General features: G+C 40.0%; 2 pseudogenes; both read right to left on the bottom strand.

Annotated features, from left to right (window-relative positions):
* Positions 1–1046: 1046 nt before the first annotated feature.
* On the bottom strand, positions 1047–3170 carry LOC139933203 (immunoglobulin heavy variable 3-21 pseudogene; annotated as a pseudogene).
* Positions 3171–8660: 5490 nt separating this feature from the next.
* Positions 8661–15050, bottom strand: LOC144539460 (uncharacterized; annotated as a pseudogene).
* Positions 15051–17385: the final 2335 nt, after the last annotated feature.

Below are 17385 nucleotides of genomic sequence, written 5' to 3'. Positions count from 1 at the left end.
TAGGAATAAAAGGTAATACATGAGATAAACAGGTACAACTAAAAACAAACAAACAAACAGAGATACAATTAAAAACAGATGGAACTTTACATAAAAGTGTGTGTCAAACCACAAGAAAGCAATAAAATGGAGATACAGGTACAAGTAGGCTACACTACCGTTCAAGAGTCCGGAACCACCAAGAAATCCCCATGCCCCCAAAAGAGACTGATACCCCAATCCACCAGGGCAGCACCAAACGGATCAAAAAAATACAGCCAAGACACAGACAATGCCACAAACCACTACCTCCACTCCAAACGACTGCTCCACTTCCCAAATCCCCCGGCCATCAAAGAATCCCCCATGCGCAGAAGCGACAGCCCCGCAGACCCCAGGCACTCCAGCCGCCAGGCCCACCCCACGCCCCCTGCAGCACCCACCACCGGCGCAATCGGCCCACAGGGCACCCCCCACGGACCCCGCGATCAAGCCGCCCCCACAAAAGCCCGACAGGACCCAGACCAGGCGACTGCACCGGCCAACCCACCAGAGACAGCACCCGTCTACACAAACCCACCGGCCGGCCGCCGGCTGCCCCGAGAGATGAAGGCCACCCCAAGCACGACACCGCCAAGAAACCGAAGACCGTCACACAAAGGCGCACACCCCAGCATGAAATCCCCAGTTTTCCGGCAACCCCACGTACGGAAACAGCCCCCATCCCCCAAAACAACAACCAACCGATGAGTCAGGAGAGATGAGCACCGCCTCCGAAAGACAGGCCAGCAAAACTGCCCGATCCAAACCCCATCGAGCCCCCGGTCCGCAACACCATCAACGCCTCGGCTGCACTCCCCGACCAGTTCAATGCCACCCCAGGGAACAAAAGCACCAGCCTCCCCCAGAAAACACAAAGACCCCTCAGTGATTCCCAACTCCCTAACAGCAGTGCATAGGGAGTGATTCACATAAAAGCCTGTCTATATAAATGTGTTTTTAGAAGGGATTTAAAAGATGAAATTGATTTAGCTAGCCTAATTTCCTCAGGCAGGTCATTCCAAAGTCTAGGCGCCCTAATAGAGAAAGCGCAGTCACCTTTAGTCTTGAGCCTAGACTGTGGAACAGCCAGAAGGGCCTTGCCTGAGGATCGAAGGCTGCGTTCCAGCTCATAAGGAGTTAAAAGGTCAGTAATATAGCTAGGGGCTAGACCTTTCTGTGCTTTAAATGTAATCAGTAAAAACTTGAAATCAATTCTAAATCTTATTGGTAACCAGTGCAGATGTGCTAAGACTGGGGTAATATGGTCTCTACGTTTAGTGCCAGTTAAAATTCTAGCTGCAGCATTTTGAACAAGCTGGAGACGTGAGATTGATTTTTGACTGAGGCAGGTATAGAGAGAGTTGCAATAGTCTAGACGAGATGAAATAAAAGCATGAATTACCTTCTCTAAATCAGCATGAGATAAACATGACTTGATTTTTCAAAAATCAGGCCACTGTCAAAAGACAGTGGCCTGACTTTTGAGGAGCAGGACTCCTAAGTTTCTGGCCACAGGCTTTGTATTAGATGATAAGTTACCTATGTGATGGCTGCTACCCTGGGTAGAGGGCACCTTTGTCAGGCTCAAACAAAGGAAGGCTGGCTGACACACCTGTCCTTATGAGGGGAATGGACTGCTAATCAGTTCCAATGGCCCGCCTACTAAAGGTGGTGCCCTCTACCTAGGGTAGCAGCCATCACACCTAGATCATGTAAAATACGATTTCTTGCGTTGGGCTGCCCGAATAAGACTATTTCAGTTTTGCTTTCATTTAACTGAAGAAAGTTTTGTAACATCCAACACATAATGTCCTTGAGACAGTTTCTGTGAGTATTAAAGCAGTTGGGATCATTATGTCTTAAGGGTAGATATAACTGTGTCGTCAGCATAGCTGTGAAAGGAAACATTATGCTTACGAATTATATGACCAAGTGGAAGCATGTAGAGGGAGAAGAGGATGGGGCCAAGAATTGAGCCCTGTGGAACCCCACAGGTGATGTCTGCTGTGGTCGACGATGACTTGCCTATTGTGACAGAGAAGGTCCTATTAGATAAATAGGATTTAAGCCAACTCAGTGCTAATAAGATACCTACCCACTGTTCAAGGCGCTCAATTAAAATAGCATGATCTACGGTGTCAAAAGCTGCACTCAGGTCTAGAAGGATTAAGACTGAGCATTCTCCTGCATCTGCTGTGAGGAGGAGGTCATTAGCTACTTTGACAAGTAGCTAATATTAAGTTGTTTGAGGAATAAGTAGGCTGGCCCGGTGCATCGCAATGATGAAATTTGCTGCCCAGTGCAACGGCATGGCCCTTTGACCTGTTTTTAATAGTTTTTTTAATACAATGGAGTTCTATGGCTACTGAGACTTGGCTTTATTGGGCATCGGCTACATGGCAAAACAAATTCATTGCTGAATTTGTTATTTTCGTAGGATTTGTTGATGGTAAGAAATGCATTAAAAAACACCAGCCTTATCCTTTAAAGGTAAAAAGTTAATGTCACAATGACATAAATCTATCATACATGTGCATTTTTTCATTACATTTTTACAATATATATAGTTATTATTCAACTACAGTTTTAACACTGCTATTCGGTGGATGAAAGTCACTGGCACCACTGCTTATTGGTTAACTGACTGTATCGCTATTTTTGACTATATTATCACATTCAGAAGAATATGCATAGAATCAGAATGCATAGTGCAAGTGGGTCTACTTAAAAGTGGAGCTAAATAGAGGCAGTCGTTCTTGTATGTCTTTCCTATTACTGTCTCTCACTGTGTCTCTTTTGGCACAGTAATACACTGCTGTGTCCTCCGTCTTCAGACTGTTCATCTGTAGATACACCTTACTGCTGGAGTCATCTCTGGAGATGGTGAATCTGCCCTGGACTGACTGGGAGTAGTAGATAGGAGAACTAGATGTGTCTATATAAGCGATCCACTGTAGTCCTTTACCAGGAGCCTGTCTGATCCAGCTCCAAGCTGAGCCTTCAAAGTCAAATCCAGAGGCTGTGCAGGTGAGTCTGTGGGATTCTCCAGGCTTTTTAACCACTGGTTCAGACTCTGTGATGGTCTGACCCTCAACACCCAGTGAAACAAACAGAGCAACCACCAAGAGCATTAGTTTTCTGTAAGCCATGTCTACAGTATGGTTAGTATGTCTTCAAAACCATGAAGCCCCAATAAATATGACTAACTGCATATCTGAAAGAATTTGCTTACTGTAAGATCCTCCCATGAGTTTCAGTATTTCTCAATAAATTCAAAGGTATGAACTCAGTATGAAACAAAGTAAGATGGGTTTTATACTGTTCAACAACCAGCAAATAGTGAAGTATGACATGTTTACCTCCACGACAACAATGATTAGTTAATATTTGAGTAATTCAATTTTAGATATTCTTTCCTTCTGCTAGATTTCTTTGAAATGGATTTACTCGTTAAAGTACATGCTCTTGTTCTAAACTACAGGCAATCATAGTACATTTTCTTGATCAATGCACATTTGTTGAATTACATATTAGTTAAACTGGCTTCCCTCTTATAGACATGAATATGATGTTGTTGCATGTGTGGGCTGATCTTCTCTCTACATGTGTGCCTCTTGTTTGTACCACTGTGTCTCTAGGGGACAGAGTCTCTTGGCCACAGAAACTCACAGCTGCATCTTCAGTCCACAGACTCTGTCCTCTAAGTGTCTGTTGCACTGGATGTCTCTGGTGATACTAAACAACGTTCTCAGCTTGTCATTATAATGTGCATTACTGCTACCACACATCAAATCCACTCATGGTTTCCCTGTAGGTGGTCTATTACAATCTGGACAGAAACTATTATTGATGATAGAATATCCTGAGACTGACAGAAGAAGGTCAGACACCAGGCTGCAGGGTCACAGAGTCTGGCTGGGTCAGTGTTACCTGGTTGAACACAGCTGTCAAAACAGAGTAGAAATAGATTAGGCATATTATCATACACTAAGAATGCATCTTATCTAGTCCTCATGTCTGTGAAGTTACAGTAGTGACAGGATCTGGATAACAGCAGCAGCACTACAGAGAAACTTGTTGTCTCTTATAAAATAGTTGCTGACATGAAAGAAAGTTTTGCACTTTATTGATTGCTGTTAAATTTAGGATTTATCTTGAGGCTTTTGCTTGCAACAAGGTTATATATTTGCAGATAGAATCATCTGTGGTTTTGAAGTAATGTCTGAGCAAAATCTTTCCACACACTGAGTGATTTATAGATTCGGGTGAGATCAGTAATCCAGATTAGCTGTATGTCTATTATTATCAGTCAGGAAAATACTTATTTAGAGAATATAGGATTTATTTTATATCAATTCCACTTAGTCAGTTCTATATGTACTCTATTATTTTTACTCTTTCTCAGAGAACTGGCCTTGAATGTATTAGTGGGCTGATGGCGCCTCCTCTGGTGGCTTCATGTTACAAGTGTTCAGGGACTGAGGGGTTTTTGTACAGGTCTACTGATGGTTTGTGTTATTGTGGATCTCTGGCACAATAATACACAGCAGAGTCTTCAGGCTGCAGATTCTGTCCGTTTAGAGTCGCTGTGTTGCTGGAAGAGTCTAAGGAGATACTAAACTTGTTTTTTAGTGAATCTTTGTTGCTTACAGTAGTATCCCATCCAATCCACTCCAGTCGTTTCCCTGCAGGCTGTCTGATCCAAGCTGTGACATAGTCATCAACAGAATAAGAGACCTGACAGGTGATGGTCAGAGGTTGACCTGGCTGGACAGTCAGAGAGGCTGGCTGTGTCAACGTTTCACATTTCACACCTGTGGAGGAAAACATATTGAATATTTCAATGTTTTACAGTGTAGTAAGAATGAACAACTGGTGTACTGAGATCAAACTGTTAGTGTTTCTCCCTCAAAGAGACTTACAGGATCCAGCGGCCAGCAGCAGCAGCAGAGCTACAGAGAACATGGTTGGTGTTGAAGCTTCTCTTCATCTGCCTCAACTGACAGCGTGACATGAACTGTTTATAGCAGACTGTAAGGAAGTCAACTTTGCATAGAATAGGACACTGACATGCTATAAAAGGAGGAGGGATTGTCCTATTACAAGCATTCAAGGGTTGAAGATAATTTGATTCCTAATTCCTTATATTTGCTAAGATGCATATTAAAGAAAATGTGTTTATTAATTCAAACTATTTCTTAATGGTTAAGTCTTTTTTTTTGCATTCACATGTTTCACTGAAGACTTTAGAGCACCAGGTAACACTGGAATGCTTAGTTTGGTTCTCTGGTAATAATCATACAAGCATCAGCAGATCTTGCCACAGATTATTTATATGTCTGTCTGGTGAAAGACTGTCCAGGATTTACAACCAGACAACTAGGCTCAGTTTAAAATTTAAAGTTTAAACCATGAATTGATAGAATGAGTGAGCTAAAATACCATGGTAAGCTTTGGAAAGACATTTCTATTGAATTCAAGTTTAGAGGAGTAGAGGGCCTGGGTTGGGAGATTGAGGGAGAAAGGAGGTTAGCAAATTATTTAATGTACCGGTATGTGTGCATATACAGTATATGTGTATGTAGGTTTTTATAGTGTTTGTGTATAGGTGTGTATATACTAGGGCTGTCAGCGTTAACGCGTTAATCGCATGCGATTAATTTCAGATGTATAACGCGTTTTTTTTTTTTTTAATCGCGTGTTAATCACATGTTATTTTGTCCCTTCTACACACCCTTAGTTGGCTAATGAAGCGCCATGGATTGCTGCTGCATCCTGCTGGCTGTGTAGTTGCCTGTGTAATTCACATCGCGATGATGGATAAAAACAACGACACCACTGGGATTTTGAATGGCTCGTTTCACTTTAAAAGACTCCCAGACGGCTCAGTTGACAAATCAAAAGTAATATGCATCTTGTGTCAAATGGAATTTCAATATCACCGAAGTACTTTGAGTTTGAGCTACCACCTACGAGCCAAACATACAGGTGCTAACGTTAATCAGACTAGCGGGCAACCGCTTCGCCATAGCTGGCAAAGCACTATTTTAGAATGTGCGAATCGCCACAGACCTGTGGATGAAACTATATCTAAGTGTTGTGTTCATTTGATTCCCAATCAAGACACTCTGGTAAGAATTGCTTTACATTGTTAATATGGACTTAAAAACTGTTTTGAAATGCAAAATAATGGAATTGTGAAGATGCGATTAAAAACGTGATTAATTGCGATTAACTATTGAAATTCGGAGATTAATCACGATTAAGAAAATGAATCGTTTGACAGCCCTAGTATATACACATCCTGTTTTTTTCCTAACCGCTAATCCGCCATGTAAAGGGAAAATGAATGAAAAAAGTTTAGTCACAAAATTATATTGTAAAATATTTTATTTTACTTCATTTTTAATAGTATTTAATATTTAAATTCATCACTGCTCTTTATCCATCTTGGGTTTTTTTTATATTTAGTTTATTTTAATTTAATCAGGGAACTGGTCTATTTGTAGACTGCTGTACATAGTATGTCAGTTGTGAGGATGACTTTATTTTTCATATTTCTATCATTGGTTTTCAGTGTGAATATTAGTTTGTCCACATATTATTGAAATATGTGTTTAAAAGCTGAAAAGAATGATACTGTATATTGGTTTGTGTACTAATGGATAGTTTAGAAGATACTCCTAAATGTCTCTATTTGTGGTTTTATACTGTAGCAGGTAAATGAGCACCTTTTCATTACAGGTAGCAATGCAATTAATTCCATCCCTTCACTTAAATATGCCAAGATGTTATCAGTCATAAGTTTTGAAATATACATGATAGAAACATGGGGTTGGATCATTGTTTTTCAGATTAACTCCTCTACCATTTGAATATGTTTTATTGACCCTTGAATGAAACAAGGGATATTTAGGTGGACACCATATTGTTAGCTTGATTTATTTTTTTATTAAGAACCTTTGTTGTTTTATTCCAGATAAATTTGGCCAACCTTTAGTCAATCCTCCAATCTGCATATAGATATAACATATGCCATTTGTCAGACACTTTTATCCAAAGTGCTTTACAGTACCATAAGTGCATACATTCTTAGCATGGGCTGCCCCAGTGGGAATCAAATGCCTAAGTGTGGTGAGGTTAGGTCCATGCTCTACTCACTGAGCTGTACAGTACCACAGGACTACAGATATATGAACCACAGAGATGGAAGAGATCACAGTTTTTCTTCAACGTCACCTCACAGAGAGGGAAACCCACAATTTTGTTTTTTAAATATACTTTAAGTATGCATATAAAACTATATTCAAGGCTATTCACAAAAACATGTCAGAGACAATGAAGTAATGTTTTTATTGAGACTGTGTTTCTCTAAGTGTGTTGATATTGTCATATAATGGAGTTGATTCTGTGAAAATGAAGTGCAGAAAGCAACTCTCTGACTTGGTTTGACTTGTTAAGTTTTTGTACAGCTTTGCCCCCTCCTGTGTCACTGTGGATCTCGAGCACAATAATAAACAGCAGAGTCTTCAGTCTTCAGACTGTTCATCTGGAGATACAGCTGCTGTCTGCTGTTGTCTCTGGAGATGGTGAACCGGCCTTGGACTGACTGAGAGTAGTAGGTGGTGCCACCATTGCTGTTGATATAGGCAATCCACTCCAGTCCTTTTCCAGGAGCCTGTCTGATCCAGTTCATGTTGTAGCTGCTGAATGTGAATCCAGAGGCTGTACAGGTCAATCTGTGGGATTCTGCAGGCTTTTTAACCACTGGTTCAGATTCTGTCAGAGTCTGACCATCAACACCTGTCAAGACAACAAAGAAAACCATCACATGCATTAAGTTAGTAACTTTAATGAAGACAACGTCAAATCCAGATTAGTCAAAAGCTTCACCTGCCCAGCAGATAGTTAAAAGCAGCAGTCCTGTCCTATAGCCCATCATGTTAAACTGTGTGGCCACTGTTCTCTGTCATCCTCTCTGCAGTCAGATAAGTAGAGATGGAAGACATCTAAGTTTTGCATTGACTCCTCCTCACAGGCAGGGAGGATAGTACTGGATTGGACTATCAATTATTGTTTGTTGAAATTGGAGAATGAATGTTCACTGTACAAAGGGACTGATTGGTTTAAATTTGACCCACAGGTAAATAATGATTGAGATTCCAGCAGAATATAGAGATAGAGTATATGCAGAGCCTCAACACATCTCTAAATCTGCCTTCTAGTCCACATGTGCTAAAACATTCACATCAGTAATTATCAGTATATAATTATAGTATATATATATATACAAATTTGATCAAACTTGGTACCACTTTTTTTCTTTGTTCTTGCCAAAACCTACTTTCACCCCTCTGGCTCCAAGCACCTCGTTCATATATTTGTATTTTTCCATGCTATGAATATTTATGCATTTGGACAAGGTCAGTAATGATTATTTTTATGTCTATTATTTAAGATAAAGATTTATTCAGGATTTATTTTATCTCCTTTCAATTTTGTCAGTGCTATATTTTTCCTCTTTCTCTGTGAACTGGCCTTGAATGTATTAGTGGGCTGATGGCGCCTCCTCTGGTGCCTTCATGTTACAAGTGTTCAGGGACTGAGGGGTTTTTGTACAGGTCTACTGATGGTTTGTGTTATTGTGGATCTCTGGCACAATAATACACAGCAGAGTCTTCAGGCTGCAGATTCTGTCCGTTTAGAGTCGCTGTTTTGCTGGAAGAGTCTACGGAGATACTAAACTTGTTTTTTAGTGAATCTTTGTAGAATTCAGCTCCAGTATATTTGCTTCCAATCCACTCCAGTCCTTTCCCTGCAGGCTGTCTGATCCAAGCTGTGTAATAGCCACTAAGAGAATAAGAGACCTGACAGGTGATGGTCAGTGGTTGACCTGGCTGGACAGTCAGAGAGGCTGGCTGTGTCAACGTTTCACATTTCACACCTGTGGAGGAAAACATATTGAATATTTCAATGTTTTACAGTGTAGTAAGAATGAACAACTGGTGTACTGAGATCAAACTGTTAGTGTTTCTCCCTCAAAGAGACTTACAGGATCCAGCAGAGCAGCAGCAGAGCTACAGAGAACATGGTTGGTGTTGAAGCTTCTCTTCATCTGCCTCAACTGACAGCGTGACATGAACTGTTTATAGCAGACTGTAAGGAAGTCAACTTTGCATAGAATAGGACACTGACATGCTATAAAAGGAGGAGGGATTGTCCAATTACAAGCATTCAAGGGTTGAAGAGAATTTGATTAGTAATATTAATTAATATACATAGTAAAGAAAATGTGTTTATTTTTTAGATTTTTTTTTTTTTTTGATTTTTTATTAGGAATTTAAAAGCACAACAACTCAAAGGAGTATCATGACACAAAATCCCAGAGGATAGCACTTAAAAGCATTACTAAAAACACTTATTTCCAAAGTGGTCCTCGATGGAAACAAACAAACACAATACATGGAAACAAACAATTCGAAGGAATCAAACAAAATTACAGGATAAACCTACTAGTCCCCCTTGCAACCCCTCGCCCATGGTTCAAACTCCCTCCCTTAAACGTGACCCATCAACACTCCCCAACTGCCTTTGTTTGGCTTTGTTTAATATGCAGGGGCAGGTTGTTCCATAAGGAGATCCCAGTATAGAAAAATGAGTTTCTTGCTATTTTACCTTTAACACGAGGAACACTGCATGACATAATGCGTTGTGTTACAATTATGTTGGCTTCCAACCATATCAATTTGACAGTTCATATATTCTGGGGCCCTTTTGTGAATTATATCAAACATATGATTAAGTTTCAGTTGTTTAACTCGATCTTCAACAGGTAATAATCCAACTTCCTTCATTTCTACAGGTCCTATATGTGTCCTGGGAGGAGCATTGAGCATGTATCTGATAACATTATTCTGCGCTACCTGCATTTTGTTTTTAAGCTTTTGGGAAAGTCCACTATACCATGTGGAGCAGGCATAGTCGAAGTGGCACTGGATTAATGAGGCAACTAAAAGTTTCTTAACCTTAATATTAAAAAAAACGAGTGTAACAATATAAAAACTTAAGCTTTTTTGCAGTTTTAGATAAGATTGTAGCTGCAATTTCCTCCCCAGAGACAGATTGGTCAAGAGAGACTCCAAGGTATTTGATACTGGTTTTGGATTCAATAATATTTCCTTCACACTGTACCTTGATTGTATCGCTTTTCTTAAGCTTGTGGTTAGTGCCAAATAAAATGGACTCTGTCTTTCCCAGATGTAAAGACAATTTGTTGTCAATCAACTAGTCTCTTACCAGAGACAGATCTCTACTAAAGTTTCCTGTATAACTCTGTAACTCTATAACTCTATTAATTCAAACAAACTCTGAAAAGTTTCTTGTTTTTTCATTCATTCACTGAAGACTTTAGATCACTGTAGTCTCACACTGGAAGTGAAAAATTATAAAACATCCCTGAAAATAATGAAAGGAATGGTGAAGAATAATGGAATATTTAAAACAAATTCCTAATTACACTTTGTGCAGTCTGGCTGTTGAATCTTTAAACAGACTTGTGAAGTGAGGAAGCCCTCTCAAGAAATGTCAGAAAACTGATGAAGCCAGAGCTGTAAGTTCCTGGAATATCACCCAATAAAATGGAAGAAACAAGTTTGATTTATTTTACTAATATGATGTGTTCTTTTTTTTTGGGATCAGTTAATTGACCATTTTGTAAGAAGAAAAAAACTATAAGACATACAACAAATTGACCGAGACATAAACAGAAACTCACATAACAAATAAGTACAGAAAGCCAGAGAACAGAAAACAGAAATTATATGATGTGTTCTACTCTGTAATTCTTTGTTCTTGGTTCTTGCTTTTTCAGCCCAGTCATGATTCAGTGCTACTCAGATATGTGAGTGTTGATTCACTTTTGTTCATTTGTTGCTGTGTGTGTGGTGTGTGTGTGTGTGTGTGTGTGTGTGTGTGTGTGTGTGTGTGTGTGTGTGTGTGTGTGTGTTTGTGTGTATGTGTGTGTGTGTGTGTGTGTGGCCTTTTCTTTTCTCCATATTGACATATCATTTCCACGTACTTGAAGCTAAGAGATGAATCATGTGAGACAGAGGGGGGTCTAACAGCCCAGTAAGGATGAGTACTGTAGGATTTTGTACAGCTGCTCAACCAACTCCAGTCACTGTGGATCTCGAGCACAATAATAAACAGCAGAGTCTTCAGTCTTCAGACTGTTCATCTGGAGATACAGCTGCTGTCTGCTGTTGTCTCTGGAGATGGTGAACCGGCCTTGGACTGACTGAGAGTAGTAGATGTTACTACTATAGCTATAGGCAACCCACTCCAGTCCTTTTCCAGGAGCCTGTCTGATCCAGGCCATCCCGTAGCTGCTGAATGAGAATCCAGAGGCTGTACAGGTCAATCTGTGGGATTCTGCAGGCTTTTTAACCACTGGTTCAGACTGGAGTCTGACCATCAACACCTGTCAAGACAACAAAGAAAACCATCACATGCATTAAGTTAGTAACTTTAATGAAGACAACGTCAAATCCAGATTAGTCAAAAGCTTCACCTGCCCAGCAGATAGTTAAAAGCAGCAGTCCTGTCCTATAGCCCATCATGTTAAACTGTGTGGCCACTGTTCTCTGTCATCCTCTCTGCAGTCAGATAAGTAGAGATGGAAGACATCTAAGTTTTGCATTGACTCCTCCTCACAGGCAGGGAGGATAGTACTGGATTGGACTTGAATGTCAATTATTATTTGATGAATTTAGAGAATGAATGTTCACTGTACAAAGGGACTATGAGAGCTAGAGCTAGAGTTTCCAAAGCCTCAAGAAACCTCTAAATCTGCCTTCTACCCCACATTTGACGATGTGTGATCGTTGTTAATGCCTCAAATAATACTGTCATCACAACTCGTATCAACTTTAGTGAAGAAAGCAGAAAACTGCAGAGGACTGTAGCATAGAAATCTAAGGAATGTGTTTTAGATATTGCATGGATGAACTATCAAACATCTGTTTCTTTATGAAGGAGATCGATTTGAGACCGGACTGGACCAGGTGCTGAAGCCTTGAATGGGAATAGAAAGAATATCTCAGTTCAGCTTTAATGTCAGGACAGAGGGGAAGGGGCCTCTGAGGCGAAGCTGTTGCTGTCATAGATGAGACCAGGAAGCATGGATGTGGGAGGAGGAGGAGAGTCCGGCCATGACAGGTCTAGCTTGGTGTCCTCAAGAAATTTTTTGTAGTAGATGCCTTGTTGAGAGACTCTCTATGTTGAGACTCTGACCTCTCTATCAGCCTCATCTTTTCCCTCCTCAACACTATGCATTTCTTTCACTTCCCCTTTGTCCCAATGAGATATCAATTATTTTTGACTGTTGAAAGGACTTTGCCTCGCTTTCACTGATGTAATATCATAAAGGGATGGAGGGTTTACTTTCAAAGTTTAAATAAATAACGAATGTAATCTGTACACAAATGTAGACCTTACTCTCTATAAATGTGGTGAGTGTGAGAAAAAGCCTGCAGATGTCATTGAGATCTCATTGATGCATGTTGTCTGTGGAGGTTTTTATACAGCTGCTCCACCGTCTTCAGTCACTGTGCTTCTTCGAGCGCAGAAGTAAACAGCAGAATCTTCTGCTCTCAGGCTCTTGGCCTCGAGGTGCTGAGTGCTGCTGGACACATCTTCAGTCAGGGTGAAACGGCTTTGAAAGGAGCTGGCATAGATAGCAGAGTTTGAACCTGTGTTCATTCTCCAAATCCACTCCAGAGCTTCCCCTGGCCTCTGTCGTACCCAGTGCATATAGTAGCTTGTCATGGTAAACCCAGATGTGGTACATGACATCTTCACTGTCTCTCCTGGTCTTTTCACCTGAGAGGGAGACTGGTCCAGTTTGATCTCACTCCACACTCCTGTAAACAAAGAAAAGGTGATCATCAGTCATCAGACATCTAAATCTCATGTTAGACATTTACCAAGGAAAAGTGTGTAACAGCCCAATTGCTTTTCTTAACGTGTATAGTGACTACTAAAAATAAACTCCAGGCAATCGTATGTTCCATTATGTAATACACACTGCAATTCAGTGCTTTCTGATCAATGTCTTTCTAAGTTTTATTAAACTGTCCCAATTATTCTGCCACAAATGATTTGAGTGGTGCTGATGGTGTGTTTATAAGGAAGGAAGACTTTGCATAGACCGCCCTCTACAGGTTTAAATAGGGAACATGTAACACAGATGTAGTTTGACTGCTGTTTAATGACAGTTGTACTTCAATGGTTGAGGAAAGATTTACATAAGTAACTTATCTCAACAATAAGAGCAAAAAACACTGAAGAATACCTAATGCTCGACAACAAAGCCATTGTATTGTAAAACATTTGGATGCAACTTGGACAGATATTTTCCAAATCCTAATCCTAAATTCAACTCAAAAACTGTTGCAAATATGACATTGTCTGAATTTCATCTTTGTGGGTATGGTTGTGTAGGGAAAAAAGATACTTATTTTCAGAGATGTTAATATCATGCAGAATCAGTTTACAGGTAGTTTTTTATTGTGGCCAAATTAGCAAAATGTAAATGCACGCTATATGTGATGTCTCTTCTGCCTGTAACATTACTTTTTAGTTAGATTCGTATTCGGAAAACTTTAATTTATTTCATTGTATGACAGAAAATAGTCTTTCCACATGTTCTCTAGCCATGGCTCGCCAGTGAAAACAGAAGCACAAACACAACAATTATATATTATACACCTCCTTCTTAGAAGAGAAAAACAAGTTTCTCAGAATGTACTTATGTATTCATGTAGGCTACAAGTGAATTAATCATGCTGTCAAATGAGATTAACAACAAACTTAAATACTCTCACATCACTCATCCCTCTATATATCAGGGACTAACTGGCCACACTGAGGACAAGACCAATGAAGACAATTTGTTTCTCCTATTGGAGGAAATCACACCAGCACTCATTCCTACATAAATCAGCAAACAGTATTTTTTTTTTTTTATTGATATTCAGATTTCAGGACAGTATAACATATGTGTATGTGTGTAGTTGAGTCATATGGGGTACTACTGGATATTTGTGCATTATTTTGATTAAAGCTGCCTCCACCCCATTTCTCGAAAATCCATTCCATTGGTTTTCCTTTACAGTGTCTGATCCAAGCTGTTGCATAGCTGCTATCAGTCAAGGCATAGCCAGAGACCTGACAGGTGACGGTCAAAGACTGACCAGGCTGCACAACCACTGAGTCTGGCTGGATGAGATCAATACTGTGCACACCTGTGGAAACACAAATCAAGATGATCTAGATCATTCATCTCACTCTTCAGTGTTTATAATGTGTTTATTAGTATTAATCCACTGAAAGCTACTCACAGGATCCAGCTGCCAGCAGCAGTATCAGAGCTACAGAGAACATGGTTTATGTTGAAGCCGGACTGATGTGAGCTCTTCTGTCCTCTGAGTGATAGAGAGACAGACACTTCTCTTCCTTATGTGTCAATACATACAGATTCATTTGCATATTGTGGAGAATCATTTAATTAATTGAATTTGTTTGGATGAACTAAACAGACTTAAAGGTAAAAAGTTAATAATTCCCTCACAATGACATAAATCTATCATACATTTGCATTTTTTCATTACATTTTCACAATATATATAGTTGTTATTCAACCACAATGTTAACATTGCTATTCAGTGAATGATATAAAGTCACTGGCACCACTGCTTATTGGTTAAGTGACTGTATCGCTAGTTTTGACTATATTATCACATTCAGAAGACTCATGAGAAATAAAACACAATTTCAAGACAAACATGCAAATTCAGCATTTCTTTTGTTATGTTGTTGATTAGTTAAAATCACCAAGTAGAAACTTTTTGTAACAAATTATCCAGTCACATTGCACTAGAAGATCTGCCGGTTTTGTACATTTGATGTAAAATCCAGAGAGACTCACAGGATCCAGCTGCCAGCAGCAGCAGCAGAGCTACAGAGAACATGGTTTGTGTTGAAGCTGAACTGCTGGGAGCTGCTGTTCCTCTTTTGCCTCAGCTGACAGCGTGATATGAACTCTTTATAGCAGAGGAACCAGGAACTTTGCGGAGAATCAAACATATGACATACTGAGGTGGGTCTACTTAATAGTGGAGCTAAACCGAGGAAGTAGTATTGATACGAGTCTGACGTCCCCCTACTGTGTCTCACTGTGACAAATCACTTTAATACACCTGCTGACTGCTATTATCTCTGGAGAGAGTGAAAACACTCCTCATTGCCTGGAAACCAGCTCTGCTTCATGTCCGGGTCTTGAATCAACCAGTTGGGGCTTATTTTGCAATAATGACTGGTGTGTAATTCACTTTATTCCAACTTGTTCCCTGTTCAATTTCCTCTTCTTGTTCCAATACATATTGTGCATATATTGTTACATTGAGGGATGTGAAGGACATGATTCTATAAGGCTAAATATTCATTAATACCAACACAACAGGTTACCTGAAATTCATAACTCAATATTTCATTATTGAGGGTGGTTTCATCTGTCAAAAGTGTTAATATTTTGGAAACGTGTTACTAAGAATTTGCTGAAAAGGTGTCAGTTAAGGAATGAATTTCCTCTTTTGTTATGAAAATTCTCATTTGTGTATAGACATATACATAGGTTTTACAGTGAGTTTGTATTATTTTCAAGACTAGGATTTCAAAAGGTGCAGTGGAGGATTTGGATGGTTATTACTCTACAAAAAATTACTGTACTGAAAATGGATCGTTCATAGTGGAATGTCAGTTATCGATACTGAATAATATATTCACTAAAATCAGTTCCAAATTCAAATACAAATCCTGAGTGAATTGAATGCTCCCAGTGTCACCATGAAGAACTGAGTCTACTGATGGTGGTAAATAGAGGAAGTAGTTTTTATATGTCTTTCCTATTACTGTCTCTCACTGTGTCTCTTCTGGCACAGTAATACACTGCTGTGTCCTCCGTCTTCAGACTGTTCATCTGTAGATACACCTTACTGCTGGAGTCATCTCTGGAGATGGTGAATCTGCCCTGGACTGACTGGGAGTAGTAGATATGACTACTGCCTGTGTGTATGAAGGCGATCCACTCCAGTCCTTTTCCAGGAGCCTGTCTGATCCAGTTCATCCCGTAGCTGCTGAATGTGAATCCAGAGGCTGTACAGGTCAATCTGTGGGATTCTGCAGGCTTTTTAACCACTGGTTCAGATTCTGTCAGAGTCTGACCATCAACACCTGTCAAGACAACAAAGAAAACCATCACATGCGTTAAGTTAACTTTAAGTAGTAAACTTTAAGTAACTTTAATGAAGACAACATCAAATCAAGATTAGTCAAAAGCTTCACCTGCCCAGCAGATAGTTAAAAGCAGCAGTCCTGTCCTATAGCCCATCATGTTAAACTGTGTGGCCACTGTTCTCTGTCATCCTCTCTGCAGTCAGATAAGTAGAGATGGAAGACATCTAAGTTTTGCATTGACTCCTCCTCACAGGCAGGGAGGATAGTACTGGATTAGACTTGAATGTCAATTATTATTTGATGAAATTAGAGAATGAATGTTCACTGTACAAAGGGACTATTTGTGTTAAATTTGACTCACAGGGAAAGAATGATTGAGATTTCAGCAGAATATAGAGATAGAGTTTCCAGAGTCTCAACGCACCTCTAAATCTGCCTTCTAGCCCACATGTGCTGAGGTGGTGATACCATCACCTCACCTCCTAAAATATTGTCATCAGTAATTATCAGCAGCAGCAGGGGCGTTTGCTCTGCTCTGCTGTCCTCTCATTTTCTCCTCTCCTCTCCAGTCATCTCTTCTCCTCTCCTTTCCTCCGCTGTCTTCTCCTCTCCTCTCCAGGTCTCTCCTCCTCTCCCTTGCTCTCCAGTTATCTCTTCTCCTCTCCTCTCCTTTCCTCGGCTCTCCTCTCCTCTTCAGGTCTCTCCTCTTCTCTGCTCTCCAGTCATCTCTCCCTCTCTCTCCCTGCCCTGTCGGCATCCTCATGCCGCATGATGCAGTCTGGCTGTTGAATCTTTAAACAGACTCGTCAAGTGAGGAAGTCCTCTCAAGAAATGTCAGAAAACTGATGAAGCCAAAGCTGTAAGTTCCTGGGATATCACTCAATAAAATGGAAGAAACAGGTTTTATTTATTTTACTAATATGATGTGGGGGGTTTTTTTTGTGATGAGTATTTTACGGACCATTTTGTAAAAAGAAAAAAACTATAAGACATACAGTAAATTGACCGAGACATAAACAGAAACTCACATAACAAATAAGTACAGAAAGACAGAGAACAGAAAACCGAAAT

This window comes from Centroberyx gerrardi, chromosome 7 (genome assembly GCF_048128805.1).
Source record: "Centroberyx gerrardi isolate f3 chromosome 7, fCenGer3.hap1.cur.20231027, whole genome shotgun sequence".
Taxonomy (NCBI): Eukaryota; Metazoa; Chordata; class Actinopteri; order Beryciformes; family Berycidae; genus Centroberyx; species Centroberyx gerrardi.
This window is presented reverse-complemented; position numbering and strand designations above follow the sequence as displayed.